The following is a 22,218-nucleotide window of genomic DNA, read 5'->3' on the forward strand; positions in this document are numbered from 1 at the left end:
ACATCGTGGCATTAGCTTTCTCGATGTAATTCTAGTTTCAATTTTCATAGGAAATACATCGATTACTGAGCGGACGAATCACAAGAAAATTAAGTGAAAGTGTTTCGATCGAACCCCTGTATTCAAACTTGAAAATCACGTTTCAGTCTGTGTCCTTTACAAGTTACCCACGAACAATTTACTTCCTGGTAACAAGACACATTATCCAAAGAGAACAAGAAGAACAGTTTTAGATACTGTGTCAAAATCTTGAAATTTATTTGGCAGGCAGACTTTCCTATTCAATATATTGAACATTATTATAGTTCCTTCTTCATTTTAAAATTGTAGCCTTAATTATTAATAGTTTATATGACAAATAAAAAAGGCAAAATACTTCAATTTAAAAAAAAATACTAACAAACTATCCGTAATTTTAACCAATTTTTTTCAACTGTACGCTTCTTTTCCCTCTTGGTTTTTCATTGTATTTGCGAAGAAAAAAAATGTATATACTAATAATATATTAAATCAGCGATATATTCTCGTGATTTTAATAAAAAAATCTAAATCGCATGCTTATTTAAAAAAACATACACTGCTTTAACTTTAACTCGTATTTGTAGTAAAGGTATTGTATTAAAATACCTTTAATGTTTACACTTTTTTCGTTTAACGTTGATATATATATATATATATATATGTATATATATACATATATGTATATATATATATATATATATATATATATATATATATATATATATATATATAAGCAAATTTTTGGTACAGCAAAATGGAAGGAGAAATTTCAGAGGAAACATAATTTAATTTAAATACCAAAAAAAAAAAACGATAAACGGGCAGGTGAAATTATTAAAATTTCCTTAAGGCCTTATCGTCTGACCCTTTAAGAGGAAACGTCAGAATGATGAATTAAAAACTAAGAAACGAATGAGGGAAGAAGGGAATTTGGTTTCAGTTGGAAGAACAGTTAAAAAAAAATATATCTCACTGTTCAGGTGGTTTTAAATCAATAAATATCTCCAACTGATGTTTCAAAATCTTTTGTCTACACAGGCTAGGTCGAGAGTTGTTAATGACTAACGCCTCAATGATATTGAGATGATAGTTCGACCTCGCACTGTATAAAACAGAAAACCACCCATCGGAATATTGATCAGAACACCTATTTATACTCATCAGGTGATTACCAATGGCGGACTCATGAGCTTGGGAGTGCCCGGATGTTCTCGAAACCTGGTGTAGTCGAATATCCCGTGGGATCTGTTGGGATATTCTCATTTCTAATCTTTGGGATGTTTTGCCAACGTAGTCAGCTCCACACTGACAAACAAATTTATAAACAACAGAATTCTTTTGAATGGTTGGCAAAACATCTTTACGAAAAGAAGAAAAAAGGTTCGAGTTGTTTAAACTACTCTAAGCATAGTAGCTGGAAAACAACGTTGAGTAGCAGAAGAAATCCTTTTAACAATATGAAGGCCAACAGGACCTACCCATGGTAATTTTAAATAAATGGGACAACGTGATGGACCAATACATTTAACACTATTAAATGTAGTAATTTTACGTTCAATAGCAGATTTTATTATATTTATGGGATATCCATTGCTAAGAAAATATTTGTGATTTCACCAAGTTCCGTATCAAGACGGTTTTTCGTTGAACTGATGGAACTTGCTACTAAATCAGTCTCCTTTAGTTTCAACAACATTATGTACCGGCAAATTGACGGGATATCTATGGGTAGCCCTCTTGGTCCTTCGCTAGCCAACATTTTCGTTGGATTTTTGGAAAACGAATTATTTTCCAAAATTACTAAGCCAGCATTCTATACACGCTACGTTGATGATACTTTTGCATGCTTTCCCTCACGGACTGAAGCTGAACAGTTTCTTCGTCTTCTTTGCAACCTGCATCCATCGTTACAATTTACTATGGAGGTTGAGGACTGTGGCTCTTTCCCATTCCTCGACGTTCGTGTTTCTAAAGTTGGTACTAAGTTTGAGACCTCTGTATATAGAAAACCTACATTTACAGGGCTCTATCTTAATTGGTTTTCCTTTGCCCCTCAGTCTAGAAAAATAAACCTCATTAGCCCTCTTACGCATCGTGCACTTATGATTTGTTCACCAAACCGTCTGGATAGGTGTATTTATAAATATACGTAGGGGATTTTTTAATGTTTCTATTTATTTGTCTCCCCATGTGGGTATGACCAGACCAAGGATCGGTTCTTAGTGTGGGGAAGATCTCGTTCCCAGAGGAGAGTGGCCACTTGGAGGCGTATAGGTATTGGGGGAGGGATGATAGAAGGGATGATAATTATCTCAGTCATGAGAGATTTCTCCTCCGCTGACTGAGGGGGGCAAGGTGTTGGAACATATATTACACTATGGTGCTAGGTGTTTCCTAGTATTGTTGGTTTCGAGGTTAAGTAGGGTTGATATTGTTCAATGTGTTGTATTAGAGACAGGGGTGTTATGTATGTGTGTGGATGTGTGTGTGTATATGTGTGCGTGTTTTAATGTGTCGGTTCTGATTTATGTGTTGGTTGTATATGTATATGTACGCGCATGCGAGTGTGTCATGCATTTAATGTTTTTTGTGTGTTGATATTAGGCTCTGTTTAGTTCGGGAGTGAATCTTGTTATGAATTTTTTTTTCCTGTGTAAGTAAATAAAAATAATTGTCTGTTTGGAAGATTGGCATTATTTGAAGCTATTTCCACTGCATGTGTGTACGTGTTTTGAAACATAGACGTGTCTGTTATCTGCAATTTTTATATATATATATATATATATATATATATATATATATGTGTGTGTGTGTGTGTGTGTGTGTAGATTGTACAATTACGACAAACGGATTATACAATTATGTGTTAAAGATGAACTATCGTATATTAAGTTGTTTTATTGTTTTACTCGGAAATATAGTTTTCCGTTTAATAATTTTATTCATTGAAATGCATTTGAAAGAAAAACAAAACCAATTTTATGTGTTTCAAAAATTCTTCATTTTCACAAAATTTAATTTATGTCTCCTCTAAGTGTGACTAGATGAAGTTCAGTAAGAGGCAATGAGAATAATTTGAAGATCCGACCTTGAGGTCAACGTCTCTACTTCCCAGGCACGCGAACGCGCAGCACTTTTATAACCTTGTAGTCAAACTGCCCTCGGCGTATTTCTGTGGCCTATCACTCTTGGAACTAAGCCCAAATATTGGTCTTGTCAAATTTCATGTTTGAACCCCGAGGCTATATGCTTAGAATGGAGGCCGTATCATCGTCACTCCATTTAATGAAGAATATTTTCGAAATCCCAATTTATTCCAAAATAGTTTGAAATATGTTAATTAGAATCGTAGGTTAAATCTTAAGTGAAATATATTAATTTGATATTCGAAACATCTTTTTAGTTAATAGACAATGAAATTTGCACAAATATATATTTTATCTTAAAGAACTAATCCAGATAGATCCACTCACGTTGAGTTTTAATAAAATGCTCGTTGTTTTGATTCTCGAGAATATATATGACATATACATACACAGTCAATCAATTACGAACCACACCACTCTATCCAAAAATCATATAAGATACTAACTGATATATACCCCAGAGTTAAAATAACGAAAAAATTAATCTCTTGTCCTATTCCTAGTCATGATGAATGCACTCCATTTAGTTAGTAGAGAACTATGTTATTATTTTCATTGTAGCAGAAATCTTATGAGGGCGTAGGAAAATATCAACAGAATCTGTAGGATACTTGGCTCGCGAAGGTATTAGCAGCAGAAGCCACTTATGATGTATATGCAAATTGGCGAGTATGCACGGACTGGTTTAAGGAAAATAAAAAAATAGAGAAAAATAGTGTGGGTGGCAACAAATAGAAGGTAATGTCGTTTGCTAAAATAGAAAGAAATTTATTTATTTTGGTGTCATTGTTCCTTTTCGACGGTAGCAGACTGCGTAAGAATCCAACATTGGTTTGAACTCTAACGGGCCTGGTTCGAGCGCAACGGCTACGTTACATTGAAAGGAGAACTCCAAAAGAAAAGATTTATGTTTTCATTTGGTTTTCATTCCGATTAGAATGGATTGTATGTTGCATTGTCGAGATCACCTAACGATCATGCATGGCCTGGGAGTTTCATTTATCTATTGCAGATATTGACAGCGTAAGCCCCGAGGAAACTCCCACTGTCATGGACGTGCGTCATAAGCAGAGATGCATGATTGAATTTCTCTACAAAAATGCATTGCGAATGCCATTGACAATGTGAACACAAATTCTGAATCCCTTGTTATAACGGTACTACTTGTGTTACTGTAAATTTTCAACCTTGTGGGGTAAAATATTTGTATTTACATTTGAGACGAAACTTGCATAAAATAGCATGCCGCGAACGTTCATGCACATCCATCGTTTATTGATGGCAAATTTAAAAATTGTGGTGAGTACATAGAAAAAAAAGTTTTCGTGGACGAATACGCCGATAATTTCAATGGAAACACTCACGTTTTCGTAGCTCTTAACTTTAGAAATAGGATATTTTAACTTTTGAAACAAACCTCTATTAATGTAATGATTAACTAGAAAAATGCCCCTCCTATAATATAAGTCATGTCCCAAACAGAAAAGTTTGAAGCACATTTACGTCCCATTGCATATAAGTGTCTAGGTTGCTTGCTTTAATTTGATCTGAATCTATTTAATGATAATTATTTTAAAATGATAAAAAATAAGGTCATAAAACAGTTTTACTTAAAGGGAATTTTGCTTAATTCATGTCGTATTATATTATCGCTCAAGAACCCTTGTATGTCAGAAATAAATTTTATGATATAAACGCGCTATGCATTTATTTTTAAACGATTCGAAAAGCATCGTTGATTATATTACATCAACTATTTTGTGGCTACTGTAAATCTCGATTATCTTGATGCTGTGCCCTTAACCCTATATAGCCCGGCCTTTTTACGGGTTGTAATAAGAATGTCATGAAAACCCACTTAAAGTTTGTGTAACAGTTATTAGGAGCCGAATTTATAGATATGTTATTATACACATTTGGTTAAACATTGCTAAATGCGCAAAACCGGAGCTTAATTCTGCACTTTCTACGGCTCTCATTCCCGGCTATCTTATGTAGAAACCTATGTGAGGCTGTCAGATGGTGATCGTATATAGCTAATAATATATATTCGATTTTCACACTAATTATTAACTAATGTTGTCTGTGCTAATCGCGCAGAGCTGTAATGTCGAAAAGTAATTTAAAGGCGTGTATACAACTCTATCAGTATATTTCTGTCACTCCGAGTGGTTGAAAAATTGAGAAGTAAACGGATATAGGCAGATTTAAGCATTCATGAATCTTATAATTTCCAAATTTTCAAACAACAACGTGGTCGTTCTTTTGCGTGTCTTTGGTCTGGCAGTGATTCATGAAATCAGAGATTAGCGTACAACTAAATCATTAGTATAAAAATGCTACAACTAAATCATTAGTATAAGAATGCTACAACTAAATCATTAGTATAAAAATGCTACAACTAAATCATTAGTATAAAAATGCTACAACTAAATCATTAGTATAAAATAATGCTATTTTCATAGAGTAAACGGGGAGTTTTTTTCTCATTTCGATCATTTATAATAAACACACAATCACACACACATGCATATATATATATATATATATATATATATATATATATATATATGCATGTGTGTTCGAGTGTATACATACACATCCTTGGGCATATTAATATATTTCAAATGTTTAATTTTGAATATGAGCTAGTTTGATAGATACAAAATCAAGGTGTGTTACCTACATACTGGCCCTCAATACTCACAATTGTTCGTCGTCCAAAACATTTTTTATTTAGTTAAAAATTAAACTTCTGAATCTGCAAATATTAGCATTTTCTGTTTCTATATTCTGTGCTACCTACTATTTTTACCTCTTTTTACCGAGACATGCGTCCCGCGTGCTATCTTGTGTAAGTTAGCAATTCATACACGTTTTTCTATTTGCCAACATTCCTTACTTTTACAAAACGACTTTTGTTTAACTAAATAATGAATAATGAAATCCAATATTATTATTCAACTTTAATGCAAGAAGCGAAAAACAACTTTTCGCAAACCGTTCGAAATAATACACTTGGTTCCTAGGTCATACACCTCCTTCTCTTCCTCTTCCTCCTCCTCCTCCTCCTCCTCCTCTCTATAGATAATATCTTCACACCCCACATTTATTTAACGTGAAAACACTGGTCTCCTTGCTGAACAATTATAAACTTCCGTCTAAGTATATTTATCTAATCGTGCTGTATGCAGCCTTTGTATGTGTATCTTATCCCACCATTTCTGTCGGTTCATTGCTTTATGTGTCCTTACATTGTCCAGTTATTTTTTATATGTTGTATTCAAATAATTAATAAAAGCATGTTGTTTTTCTTACCATAATTAATAAATACAGTATATGTTTTTTTTTAATGTTAGAAGGGAAACTATCTGGAAGTCTACGCCTATTTATTAAGAACAAGGAAAAACATTATTTAAGTAAGATACTTATTATTTTCATCCATGCTGCAGTACAAAAATATATTGTGTAAGAACCAGTCAGATGATTAACCTTTTTTCTGTGTGATGGATCCGTAGATCTTTCATATCATCCATCTTTGAAAAGGAAAACTCTGATGTAAAACCTCGAGGATGAAAACCTCTTCAGTCCTGTTCGAGAACCCTCCTTAATTTGGTGACTCGAAAAATTCTCCGGTTTGCAAACCTTAATCTCTTAAAACTAGATAGGCTCTGCCTATCGCCCAGACTTCACACTCAACTTTAGTCTATTAGCCAGGTGCAGAAGAAAAATACTAAGGACTTATATGAATCATTCAGTATTTGGCCTTGTTTCCTGACCAGGAAAATCGACACCGTTTCCTTATTCCTTATCCTCAATTTTATAATCAAATTAAGTTTGCTTGCATACCACTTGCTCTCACTTTGGCCTAGACGGCTTTTGTCTGAAGGGTTAAGTTTATCCGTTTGACAGTTTGTGTGGTTGCTGTTTCTCTAACACCGTATAAGCAACCTAATTCTTTAGTTACTCTTAGAGCGACTACTTCATTCTGAGTTGTATATTTTCGGGATAAATATAGTGGCATGGCTCGCATGGAAAGGGGCCATGCAGGTTTCTGTGGTGGGCATTCTTGCAGCTACAGTACTCTAGGCGGGGATCGACTAATACTTGTGTTGTCAAACACGGCGTCGATATTGGTTTATTTTGTTCAATGCTCTGCCCAAATTTCAAATTAAACAAAATACATAATAAAATAGCTCCGAAAAGTATAACAACCAAACAAGACATCCGCCACACAAATAAGACTTCTCCTTTAAGCCCCCCATTCACAAATATCCGTGGGCTTTGAAGTAACCTAGTTGATGTTAAATCATACGTCTTAGTAAATTCCCCGTATAGTCTAGAATCAGGTGAAACATACCTACACTCTTTAGTCCCTCTTAATACTTTAACAATCTTTCTGCTATCAGGACAAGATTGGATATATGTAAGGACTTTGTGTCGATATTCGTATAGCCCTCTCCATTCATAGAAAGTAATAACTCGAATCAGATAATCAGCCACTAATTTGCAGTTGACTAAACTTTCAACACAATTATTTACATTTTCTCTCGTTCGTGTCCGTCACTACACTAATCACTCATATCTCTGATCGTATAGATGCAGCACTCTCTAAAGATACTAAATACCTGTGTTGAGTGACATTAATGCACATCATATAAATTGGTTTGGTTTCTAATTTTTCACAGATATAGCTGGAGACTGTACTTATAGCTTCCTTATAACTCATACTTTATTACTTTATGCATGCAGTCATGTTCTCGACGCAACTCCGAGATCGTTAAGACTAGTAAACGTCACTTCTAGACCCATTATTTACTAGAGTACTCGGATATTTTGTGATTAATGCCAACAGTCCACTTGGGAACGCAAACCATCTAGATACGAAACATAAATTCCTAGCCAAGTTACGGAGGTCATAGCTTAAAACGACAAGGGCTGACTGGAAAACCACCCGAGAACATAAAGGATGCCCCATGGGCCAATACTCTTTATCCTTGTGCCAAAGAATGAGGCTGGCAATATTCTGACATGGAAGTACTATAGCGAGCTCTACTCTCCTCCGTGGTCCGCGACAGATACTGAAGCTTCCGTTGCAAAATGACATTATACATCCCGACGGTTTGTTGTCATAGAAAAAACATTGTAAGATGTTAGAAATCATTGGAGAAATAACATCGTCACAGCTAAAAGAAAGCATGCTCAAAGAACCAATAAACCCATAAATTTTCGTAATTTCTGGAATATTTATAATAGTGTAGTGACTTAATGATACCCCCACTACCCAACAACCAGCAGTTCACATGCACGGCAACCGAAAAGGCGGAACTGCTTGCCTGGCGATTCACACTCAACTCGAAATAAGATCACCTAATCGACTCCCTCCCAAATGTATCTATGCGGATAGAAGCGACACTTAGTTATCTGAAAATCATTCCTTCTCATATCCGTTATATCCTAAACTTAGACATCTTCAAGGCGTGTATGCCTGATCTTATTTCTGCTTGCCTCGTGAGGAAATGCTCAGCTAAACCAGCCGCTGTACTTTCCAACCTCTACAACAAATGCCTTGCTGAATCTTGCTTTCAAAAAATATTACTTCTATCGTAACAGTGTATAAGAATTCTCGTAGTAGAATTGACCCTCTCATTTATCGCCCCATTTTTCTCCTCCTCTCTTTGCTAAAATCATTGTAACGTTAATCAATCAATCACTAACCCACCACCTCCCAATAGCTAATCTTCTCACTGACAAAGAGTATCAAATTAGGCAATACCGTTCTACCGGAGATATTGTAGTGGACATTTCTGAACGCATTAATCCGCTCTGAATAAGTCGGATAATACGGGGTCGTAGCCCTTGTACTATATAACTCTTACTGGCCTGTTTAAATTTATGTATGTACGTATATATACATGAATGTATGTATGAATGTGTGTATATATATATATATATATATGTGTGTGTGTGTGTGTGTGTGTGTGTGTGTGTGTGTGTGCTTGTTTTTAGTGATAGACATGAGGAATTTTCACGGGATCGATATCGTTTTGAACCTTGGATCTTCAGACGAGAAATATCGAAAATGGCTAAAAACCGTAATTGCTTCAGCCTCAATTGGACAGTTTTCCTCAAGGAGAGTTTTTTTTTTTTTTTGCGTTGCCATTTTTGCAAGTCATATTATCGGTTTGAATGGCTTTACTAATTTCAACGTTCCGAACTTCCGGTGTGTCATGGAGTAGGAGGTAAGACGTTAGGTTTTCCTTCACTTTCTTCTCCGCTTCCGTGTCACGGGTTCGAGCCTGCCTGATACTACCTCTGTGTTTTTGTTCAACATACACCTCCAAACACCCGAGCAACGCGGGGCATTCGATCTAGTTATATATAAAAGGCTTTTGACACCGTCTGGCATAATGGTCTGTTGATAAAAATTAAATGGCACGGTATAGTTTGAGGAATATATAATATAATAAGATCCATGTTGATATTGATGAACGTACACCGAAAGAGCATAAGATTAATGCAGGAAGTGTCTTATAAGTCGCCCCTCATACAACTACGATTTTTTGATAATCATTAATAACCTCCTTGATAATATTGTGTTCGAGATTTGTATAATTGCTAATTATATATCGCTCTATAACGTGCAAGAGGGAATAATAGATGTGCCCCAATCCAAGACAATGGAATAACCCTTAGGAAACGACATCCAAATCGTAGTGGAATGCGGCAGTAAGTAAATGGTAACATTTAATGATAGTAAGATAAAACTGGTTCTTTATAACAATTACAATAAACCGTCCCAATAACACACTAACATAAGAATATTTTATTAAAGTTCTCGGCTGAACAATCACTGGAACAAATGCTGCGAGAAAAAGATGCTAGAACCTTACTCATCCTTTAGAATATCCCACATTTGCCAAAGCATGAAGTGTTGTATTCATATCTTTGCTTGTGCCTAGATAATGAAAGATCTCCAATCTAATTAAAAACTAAGCCTGTCCCATCGCCCATATGTTGCAACCATGAAAGTATTTTAATGGAATATTTTTAGCGATATTAATAAAAATTGCCAACAACAATATCTTTACTTTATAAGCGAAAAAATACAATGTTTAAAGCGGTGAGCAACTGTGGTACGTAAGTTAAGTATGCAAACACTGATGTCATGAGCTCGATTTTGACCTGTGCTGACGAAAGCCAGAACATGCGTGCCCATAGGTATACTTTTATGTATGCTAAATAATAATAAACAATAAAAATAAATACGTTTCCTAAAAAATAATGGCAGTATATTCGTATATATATATATATATATATATATATATATATATATATATATATGTGTGTGTGTGTGTGTGTGTGTGTGTGTTTGAGAACATATATATATATATATATATAATAATAATAAGTGCTTATAGATCTTCAAACACCGCTTAAGCACGGAAAACATTTAAATACCAGCGTTTTATATTTGTTAATATCGCTAAAAATGCCAAAAAATAAAATCATAGCTTTAAGCGATAGGAAAACTTTACTTAACGTAATGATCGATTGTGGTACATGGGTTATGTATCCGAATGTGGATACTGATGTCATGAGTTCAATTCTTACCCGTGCTGACGAAGGCTAAACGTCAGAAACGTGCGTGTCCGTATGAGTAATTTTATGTACTTAAAATAATATTTAATAATGTAAATAAAAATAAATACGCCCCATAAAAAATAAGCAGTATCTATTCATATATATATATATATATATATATATATATATATATATATATATATATATATATATATATATGAATAACAACAAAGCTAAAGGCTAGAAATAAGCGTGTTCATCAGTCTATTTTTATGCATGTAATATATATATATATATATATATATATATATATATATATATATATATATATATATATATATATATATATATATATATATATATATATGGGGGTAGGCATTATTATATACTAGTCTACCCGTGACCCGTTTAGTCAGTATGTTATATTAGCTATGAAATTCATGTATGAGCATGACACTTGTGACGTAAAGAAAATATTTTTATTTTGATAACAGAAACATTTCTATGAAAGTAGATTAAAATGAAAAAATCACGAAGGGATAACTCAAACATGAAAAAAAATCCAACCTATTCGTATAAAGTTACATGTTTTTTTCCGAATAATCGGTCTAAAATGTAAAATTAAACATGATTTTCCTACGAATCGAACGCAGACGAAAGTCATTTAACAGCAAAAACACACATGACACTACCGGTGGGGAATATAAGAATGACACTCCCATATAGGAATCCTGCAAGCAAGTTATATAAACTAAAAATCTAAAAAAAAAAAAATAAATAATTGATAAAAACTGAAGCAAAAAAATAAAACCTAAATAAATAAAATAAAATAAAACTAATATTGAAATAGATTAGTAATTGTGTCAACCCCTTCACAATTCTCACACACCTATTTTGTATCTAGAAATGAATAAAAAAAAAATGAAGGAGGGAAGGGAAGAAAGGGACGGATAAAGAGTAGTATCAGTAGTAGTAGTCTCGGCTTTACTCCAATTGTTCTTATGTTTGTCAAAGGGGTAAACTTGTTTAGTTGTAAGACAATAGCGACAGTATAGTTGTAATCAAGACTAGTTGCAAAACACCCCCACTCTTCCCATGTTAAATAATAATTTCGAAATAATTTTAATATTTCAGGGAGCAGGTAAAAATCTGCAAAAGAAGCGATTTGTGTTCATTTGTTTTGATTGTTATGGGTTAATGTTTATGCGCGCATGCGCAACCGGATGTTGTAAACCGGAAAGTGAGTTACATCACTCGTTACAAGGTCATTTGAGTTTTATAATTATATAGATTATAGAAAAGTCTTACCACCGCCTTATTTAAATCAAGAAAACCACATTTGTAATGAAGCGGACCCATGCTACGTCCTCGATTCAAATCTATCATAATAATTTGTGTGGACCGAGCAAAATACTTTGATTTTCTTTACCTTAGTGAACCTAATTCCTTGTATATTGAAAGTGCTATATACATTTCAGTATAAGGACATTTGTTTCATCTTTTATATACGCTAATATGTAAACATATAGAGAGAGAAAAGAGAGAAAAGTGGAAGAGAGAATGGAATAGAGAAAGTATATAATGAGAGAGAGAGAGAGAGGTAGGATACTGCGAGGTAGGAAAAGAAGGAAATGTACCATGAAAAGAAATGGGTGATAAATATAAATGTGTGTGTCTTAATACATAATGTGAAGTAAATTCTGACAGCTTTCCTAAAGTGAAAAGAGTAGGCTATTTTTGAATCTGGTCAAATATTTTGTTTTGATGTCCAGTGCCCCTCATTATTCACTCGTCTTTCTACAATTTTCTCATTCTTTTTTCACCTATCCAAAACAGATGATAACTTCTATTATTTTGCTTCTGAGCGATTATTTCTGTGTCTATTCATATCTACTGAGGGACTACCCCCTCTCCCTATGCATCTTAATACGCGCACACACATACACACATACACTCCCATATATATATATATATATATATATATATATATATATATATATATATATATATATATATATATATATACTAGCAGAAGTACCCGTCGTTGACTGGGTTCACAAACAGCCTACAGAAAATGGACTGTGATTCATGAAAGTATGATAGGTTATGAAAAGGAGGAGCCTGTAAAGAGATAGGTTTTGATACTCAAATATTTTACCCTAAGACAAAATATGATGACACTAAGGATAATTTTCGCGAAAATATATTTTTTATATCAACTTTGTTTCCATTCGTAGCCACGAGTGACCAATAAAATGATGTTTCCTTCCAACGAAACGTTATATATATAATAATATAAATATACATGAAATAAATGTTACCATAGTTAATAAAAAAATATTTTATGGTAGAAATGTTCATTGGTTTGTATTTTTAAGTAGTTTGGAACATTTTTGTATTTACTTCAGGAACCGGTTTAAAAAAATCAAAATGGCAGCGAGTTTGAAATGGATGGCCCCGTTTTCAATTTGAAGGAGGGGTACCTGAGTATTCTGCGTTAACAATTTAAGAGTGTTCCGTCAACGTAATGAATATTTGTAAACCTATTTTAATATTTTCCGTTATTAAGTGTTTGAGGAATATTCGATAATAGCTTGTGTAGTTTATATAAAAAAAATCATTTAAGTAGTTATCGACTTACATTTCGTTTTAATTTCGGCTTGCTGAAATTATTTCAAGTAATGAGCATTAAAAACTATTTAAAAAAAAAACATGCACTGAACTTTTATTGACTATGGTAAAATGTATTTCTTGTATATTTATTTTTCGGATAGTCGTTTGCTGACACTCTTACTAAATACTATCGATAAACTATCGAGAAACAAAGAAACCAAAACAGTTTGATAAATAATGAAGGTTTACTTATTTTAGTAAAATAATCCGAAACAGCAAAATGGGATATTAAAAAAAAGTAAACACGGAATTACTTTCGTTTTTTAAAGCAAAGGATTGATATAAATATGAATAAGAAGAAAATGGCGCCCTTTTCAAGCAGACCAGCTTCGTTTCAGTTTAACAGTATTGAACAGTGCAGTATTGCGCCGTCGGATTCAGGGTTGTACTATTGTAATGAAAATCGCACAGAGAAAGGGTTGTAATCAACTGAATTCCTTCTAGTACACTGTAAAAAAAGCTTAAACAGATATATGAATAAAATTAAAAGCATGATACAGACAATTACTAAAATTTAAAAGGTTAGGTAAATGTTTTTTAAAACGAGATATAATCACGTGAGCAGGATTTTTCCTTCTTTTTATATTATAACAAGTAACGTTCTTTTTTTTATTATTTATCTATTTTCGAAAAAGTGCCACGGGCAAGTGGATGAGGATAAAAACAGAGTTATTCAAAATTTATGTCCAGAATTCTCTAAAGTTCTTACTTTTTTTGGCTTTCACTTTAATAAGAAGGTGAATTCATGAGGTGAAATCATTCGACACAATATGATTCAACTCAAAAAAATTAATAAAAGCTAACGTAAATGAAGATTAAAGTTAAGGTGTTATTGTGGACCTTTACCCTTTAAAAAAAAAAAAACTTGTATAACGTTGTGTCGTATTTACATTCTATGGAGGTCAGGCGTAAACAAACAAATAATAATTTTAGTATACGATATGTCTTCAAACTGAAACATAATTATCAAAGTATACGTACGCAGATAGATATGAACAGCCGGTATTAATATATGTGCATATTTCCCTTCTATGGAGGCTAGGCGCAAACGCAGACCCCACAATTTTCTTATACCAACCCTTTTTGAGTTGAAAGTATTTCATTTAACTTCAAAGTATTCTTATGTACATCTATATCAAAAACCCTCGTAAACTTTTTTTCTTTACATTTTTTATTTCCATACTTCGGTGGCCAGGCGCGAACGCAGACCCCCCAATTTTTATGATCCTCAATATATCTTCTATCATTATATATAATCAGTTTTTTTCAATAGTCAACCATATAAGCCTATTCGTGACCCCCCTCACAGACACAAACACACATGCGTTCAGCTTTATAATATTACATATATATATATATGTATGTATATTGCATACAAATGTGTCAGCCCGTATAAAATAAGACATCCATCGTGTGTAATAGTTTATGAGTGCGTCGCCGATACAGTAGAATCAGACCGTTATAATGGAACGTATTCTACTGTAATTCAATGGTTGAAAATTAGGCTGATTTTATTAAAACAAAAACAACTCAAAATGATAAGTTAACTGGTCTTGAAAACGATTATATATATATATATATATATATATATATATATATATATATATATATATGAAAGTGTCTTTGTGTATGTATGTCTGTGGGTGTACATTTCCCCAATCAATAACTCTAGCAATTTTTAGTCTACAGACTCGAAATTTTATATACAGTGTACTGAGATGTGAAAACATCGCTGTGATTCGTTTTCGGTCCGAAAATTGGCTGTAAAGAGGTCAAAGTTCAACGATTTCACCTTTAAGAACTCCACAAACATACTCCGGATTTTTTTTTTTGTAAAACAAATGAAATTATATATATATATATATATATATATATATATATATATATATATATATATATATATATATATATGTTCCTTGGGCATAGATCTAATTTAATGACTTTATTTGAGCCAACAAAATAAGTGTTAAGGGGTCATAATTGGGGTCAAAGTTAAGAAACTGACTTCCGCGGTCTCTCCAAAAGTACTTGGAAAAGTGTCTGGTCTAAACATTTGGAATTTTACATAAAGGGTATTCAGAGATGGGGCAAGCTTTTTCATAGGTTTGGGTCGAATATATATATATATATATATATATATATATATATATATATATATATATATATATATATATATATATACTAGCATTTTTGTTATAAAGTACGATCCATGTCCAAGGAGCCTATATAGAAAAGGTCAAGTGGTTAGCACTAAAATTGTCGGAGGAGTTTGGTAAAGTTCTCAAAGATCACATCCTTGAACTTTGACCCCATACCAGCCAAATGTCTGGCCGAAAGCCGATCACACAGTTTTTCCCAAATCACAGTACACTGTATATCAAATTTCGAGCCTGTAGACTTAAAATTGACAGATGTATTGCGTAGGGAAATGTACACAAACAGACAGACACCCAGACAATGCTAGCATGGGTGCCTGGTGTTGCCCGGCTATTTGGAGGTGTATCTTGAGCAAAAAAAAAAAGCGGTTGATCTTTTTAAAGTTGACCCCTAATATGACGCCTTTTAATTTATTGCTTTGAGCTCAAATAAAATTAAGTTAGAGGTTTGTCCGAGGAATCTATACCTAAAATTTAAAGTGTCTAGACCTAAAATTCTCGGAGGAGTTGTCAAAGGTCAAATTGACAGAGTTATTGCGTAGAGAAATGTACACAAACAGACAGATACACACACACAGAACGACACACACCTACACGTTCACTTATATATATATATATATATATATATATATATATATATATATATATATATATATATAAACTCTGTGTATCGCTTTTTTGCAGGTCTATATTTTGTTTTTAATTTTAAGATTGCTATAAAACGCAGAGAAGTGTAGGTGCGAACAGACCCATGAAGACATTTAGAATCATTGACAGATATTTCCACTGAAATGGACTGCAAAAACGTTCTTATACATTTTAAATACATTTTAAATATAATTTAAATATTGCACATTTTGAATACATTCCGAAGAGGACGCTAAACAGAACGTCTGAAACGCTTTAAAATTATTTCAATGTTTTCTTTTAATAACCTTCGTTTATTTCCATTTAATCCGAAATTATATCTATACCTGTGTGTGTGTGTACATGTGTGTGTGTATGTGGTGGTTGTACATATATATTTCGAATGTACATGCTTATACACCTATACTTTTATAAATGTAACGTTAGTTTAAAACATAATTCTTTGTATATCCTCCTGATTATTTCTAAACATTAGTTTACAATCATAAGTCATCCTGTTTTCAAAGCAGCTTCCTCTATAAACTTACTAGCAGACCACCCGGAAATGCCCGGTTGTCAATTACACTTGAATATGATATTTTGTTTAATGCAGATTTCGTATTTATTATTATATTATATTGAGCCCAATATATAGTAATGATTTAAAAAGGTTTAAAATAAATATTTCCTAGCCACCACCGAAAATCGAAACCAGAACCTGAATTTACGATTTATTTTTCCTTTGACTCTTTTGCCTGGATTATGAAGACATGTTAGCTGCAAGGCAAAATATGGAAACATGAACTAATAGCTTATATGTTCCGCATGAATATTCGTAATGCCATCATTCAGCTCCCACCTGGCAAATTCCATTTTATTTGGATTATCACAGTTTTTCAACGGCTTACCCCGGCTAAAACCCCAAAATAAAGTGTCGCATTGGTTCGATTACCCTATATATTAAATTTCATATGGCTACACCAAAAACAGACAAAGCAGTTTGGTATCAATATTTATAAACATATATATATATATATATATATATATATATATATATATATAAAGAATTTTTGTGTTTACTATAAATTTTTACACAAATATTACGCAATTATAAATCATAGAATATATGCATTAATATAATTACACGTGCTATCTTACAAAAGATAATTATCTCCTGAGAAAACCCAAAAAAACATCACAGGGAGTTAATAAATAATAATTGTTAATATAAAATGCAAATCAGTTAGATTTGTTTCAGAATAATGCAATTCGACCATCCATATAAAGCAAAGTTATATTTTCTTTTTAAATAAATAGAAATACGGACTTTTAACATGAATATCAATACACACAAAAAAAATGTTATGAATATAGATTACAACTAGATATACTCAACCCCTAGCAAAATTCACCGTAAATCTGTAAGAAATATTTTCCCACTTTGTCTAATTAAAGGATTGGTGAATAAATTTGGATGTTGAAAAGTATTTTTTTGTTTTTGTTTTTGTTTGTTTTGTCTAATTTAATAAGAACGTATCAATGAAAACACCTTTTATGTCTTATTATGATAAACATATGCTTTCAAAAGCATTTCCCATGTGCAATTCTCTTTTCCTCTCTATCTCTCTTTCTCTCTCCCTCCCTCTCTCTCTCTTTATATATATATATATATATATATATATACATATATATATATATATATATATATATATATAATTTTTTACCCCATTTTTGTAATCATTTAAATGATTAATGTAAATAACACCATGGTTACATAAATGCACTATACTCCTGTTCTATTAAACGATTCCTCTCTATACTTCTATGTCTTGATCTATCTATATTGCATTATCTCTTTCCTTTATGTACTTACTTACTGCTCTGCCGAAGCCATTCATCTCTAAAATACATACACACACACACACACACACACACGAAAAAATCACTTTGTTTTAATACATTCCTTATCTACTGATTTTTACATTTCTACATTTCAGATCTGTACCTAATTACTGCGAAAGCCCAAACCCTATCCTAATGAAACTTGGAAACGTTGATACCTAGATTATATATATATATATATATATATATATATATATATATATGTGTGTGTGTGTGTGTGTGTGTGTTACTTGTTCCCTTTTCAACACATATACTAGTCCGTAGAATCTGAAGCATTAGAGAATCCTGATGAAATGTTGTATGTAAATCATTATTATCACATTTGATAGAAAAATTATGAGTTTTAAAGTCTTGTACTCTCATGAGTCACTTTGAGTAACGGAATGTAAATATATGACACATGTAGGGTATAAAGATATTCAGAATCACTTACATTGTCCGCACTTGAGAATTTTATTCATATTATATAAATTTCAATAAACATTGTAAGTATCTCATAATTTAAATGTGTTTCGGAAAACATAACTTACTTAAGTTTTTAATGCATGTAGAAATCTGGGATTACTTCTATTGTTCCATCAGAAAGAGGCCATACATTCCATTAAAATTTCATAAAATAGAAAATATTTGAAGTTTTACTGTGGCTATGCAATCCTGATCGTTTTAAGGATAACGATACATGCATATTGTATTTAAAGATGGACTTTACATTGGAAGAACTCTTAGAATTTATTTACATTCTATGATTTTTTCTATAATACTGTTGCTTATATATCTATAGATTATTTACATAAACTTTTCCCACATAAAGCTAGTGATATTTTGTCACAAAAAAATCCACTTTTTATGGTTCCTGGAATATATTTCGTAGAATGATGGCTTCTACGCAACTACGTCACTTCTCGATCATCCCCTGATTATATTAGGATTTTTCTTCGACGTTAATTTTGTACTATGAGTTACTAGGCGTTTGTAACACGTCGGTAAAAACAAAAAGCTTATCACGATTTGAATGCTAATCTATTTAGAATTGGGAAAATTATTCCAAGATTGAGAAAATTAGATTAATATTCAGATCTAATGAAAGACTTATATGCAATGTGCGAACCACAGAAATTCTATTAGCTACTTGCAGATTAAAAAAAATCTTTATTTTCTCTTGCTTATAAAATATTTTATTAAAACCTTTTTCAACCATTCCCCAAACCAACCCTGGTATTCAATTTCACATATCCGATTATTTTAAAATAGGAACGAGTATGGCATGGTATCATTAAACTCCGTTCATCTGCCTTTATATGGGCAGAACAAAGGACGTTAATTATAAGATTTTTATATCGCTTTTTTACATTGCTTTCTTTATAATTAAACTCTTTAATACTATATATCGAATCATTTACAGTAGTTTACATCATCATACGCATGATAAATTATCGTATTTAACTGACATTGACGTTGATTCATACCAGAGTATTTACAATTTGGAAACATCAATCGCGCTAAGCGAATGGAGGGCGACATATCTCTGATAAAGTCAGCACTGATTAATGTCGTCTTCTCCCTTTAGCCTTATATGCAGTTGCCTAGAGACGTATATAAAATTAATATCTCTAGACACTTCATTACAGAAAGACGCTGAACAATTTATGATGCATCAACAAACAGATTCTATGTATTTACGTAATACAGATTACTAAAACGAAAGACCAAAAGTCTTAGATTTATAACACAACTAATGTGATTTTTAGTTGATCTCCTCTTCGAGTGAGAACGATTATTTATACACATCATGGTACAAGGACACTCTAGTTAATATTCAATAGGTGCAAACATAAATCTTTGTTTTTTTCTCTTGTTAAAATTCACGCCTCTGATATTTAAAAACATTACATATGTTATATTTGATATGTTTGTAACTTGCGATCAAAAAGAACTGAAACAAGTACATTGTGGACCTTGCAAAATCGCCGCAAAGTAGGTGGTCTTACTCTATTGGGATAGAAGACTACTCACACTTGAGAATATCTAGTAGCTCTACAAGGCCATGCATGGAGAATTGTCGCCACATCTGGGCTGGTGCATCAAGCATTAACCTCTCCCTCATGGATAGTGTCTAAAAAGAGTCCTCATTCAAATAAGCCCCACTTTGACAACTAAACTCCAACGCCTGTCCCATTTCCGTAATGTTGCATCTCTGTACCTGTTTTACAAATAAGTTAATGGGGGGGGGCTTTGATAGAATCTTTGCACTTGTGCCTCCACAAGTACATAACGTACTAAACGGTTAAAAGCCTGTTTTGCGCAATAATTAAAACTAGAGCTAAAATCATAGTTGTCTAAGAATAGAATTAAAATAAACTCATAGTTAAAACGTTGGTGTCATTAGTTGACTTTCTATCCAAATGTTAAACTTGACTGATGCATAATATTAATATCAGAAGCGGAAGTTTGAGTCACGCTTATAAAACAAGGTGGGTTCTTTTTATCGCGCTAAAAAACTACTATCACCTGAGAGTCTCCTGTAAAATCTCGACGATTTAAAAAGTTTTCCTCAGTCTGTAAGATTATTTTTTCTGTGATCTCACCGTGTGACGTAAATATTTGAAATGAAATTTCTACTAAGTTAGAGTAATACCGATATTTTCATCAAGCTTGTTACTGGTTTACCTAGCGATGTAGGCGCTAACCAATACACAATCATGCATGATGGGAATGACGCTTGGATACAGAAGCTTCCTAGCATAGCTATTGATGTAAATACTCCTGGTTAGCAAAAACATTAGACTATGCCACCAGAAACGGTATTTTTTCTAAAAGTAATTTTTTTATCTATGTCAAAATAGTTATTAACCTAATAATTTTTTCGTATTTTTGTTTTAATATTTATGTTACTTACGTAGTTATATACGTAATCTATGTATGACACCACTTCAATGGATATGCCTTTATCTAATAAAATATATCAGCGATGTAGTCGTTGTTTTTTCTGACATTAAGAGTGTACAAGCCTTGCTATATTATCAAATATTATAAAAGTGATTCTATCTGCATTGTTTATTGCTGTGTTACGACGAGGCAAGTGAGGGTAGGGGCGGTAATTAAATCACAACAAGTGAAAGTTTTGAGCCACGCCGGTGGCATTTTGAATAAGTGCTGCTTCTGAGTTACAATTTGCACGTCTCAGAAACGCTTGTAGTAAATTAGGTTCGCTAAGAAGGCCTCTTACTTTCGAAAATGATAAATTGAACGAATACACGAAACAAAAGAAAATTAATCACCCCATCTCAGCTTGATACTTAATCATAACACACATTATTGTGAAAAACCACCGCAAGGTGTTTGTGATAATGTTATCGATTGGTCTACATTTAGCTTCATTACAATGCCATTAATTAGCTAAACAGCAAAAGACGCCTTTAAAAGTGAAAGAAAACTCACTTGGAAAAGAAACAAAAAAAAGTAATAGAGCCGAGTGAACCAATCACGTCTGTGTATGCTTAAAGGCATCAGTAATTAAATCTAATAACTCATTATAAAAACAATCCAGTAAATGTCCGCGTATTTTAATACAACCATATATAAACCATGTAGAGAAATATACTTTTAATAAGGTAACAATATAAAAAATAAATTAAAGTATTGTTGGATTCGTTGGCTACTGTCCAAATCTTATCTCTCAACTTATGTTTGATTGATAATATACTGTTAATTAATAGCTAATATCTTATATGCATATATAATACATCTATAAACAAACTACCTTCCTTCTATCAATAACACTCTGGCACCCATCCGGCCCATATTAAATTGAATGGTTCTAATCTCGGAGAAGTAGCATGTGTTGATACTCTTCTGGGACTAATCTCTAGTTCGGATCTGAAATCTAAGATATACTGCAAATTCGTTGCCAAGAGAGGGAAAAATGTTGAACCATTCTACCGTTCAAGTAGATATTTCATTGTCTATATAATTCTGTATTTGTATGAGAGCAAATCAAGTCTGATGAGGAAATACATCTGGATCTGCGTGGAGGGCCCTATGCTGCCGTAGCAAAATTCAAAACGGGCTCTGAAACCTATTAGTAGATTGGGTTTTCTCTCCACTGCAAC

The sequence above is a fragment of the Euprymna scolopes genome, chromosome 3, assembly GCF_053919585.1.
Source record: "Euprymna scolopes isolate OS-2025 chromosome 3, ASM5391958v1, whole genome shotgun sequence".
Classification (NCBI taxonomy): domain Eukaryota; kingdom Metazoa; phylum Mollusca; class Cephalopoda; order Sepiida; family Sepiolidae; genus Euprymna; species Euprymna scolopes.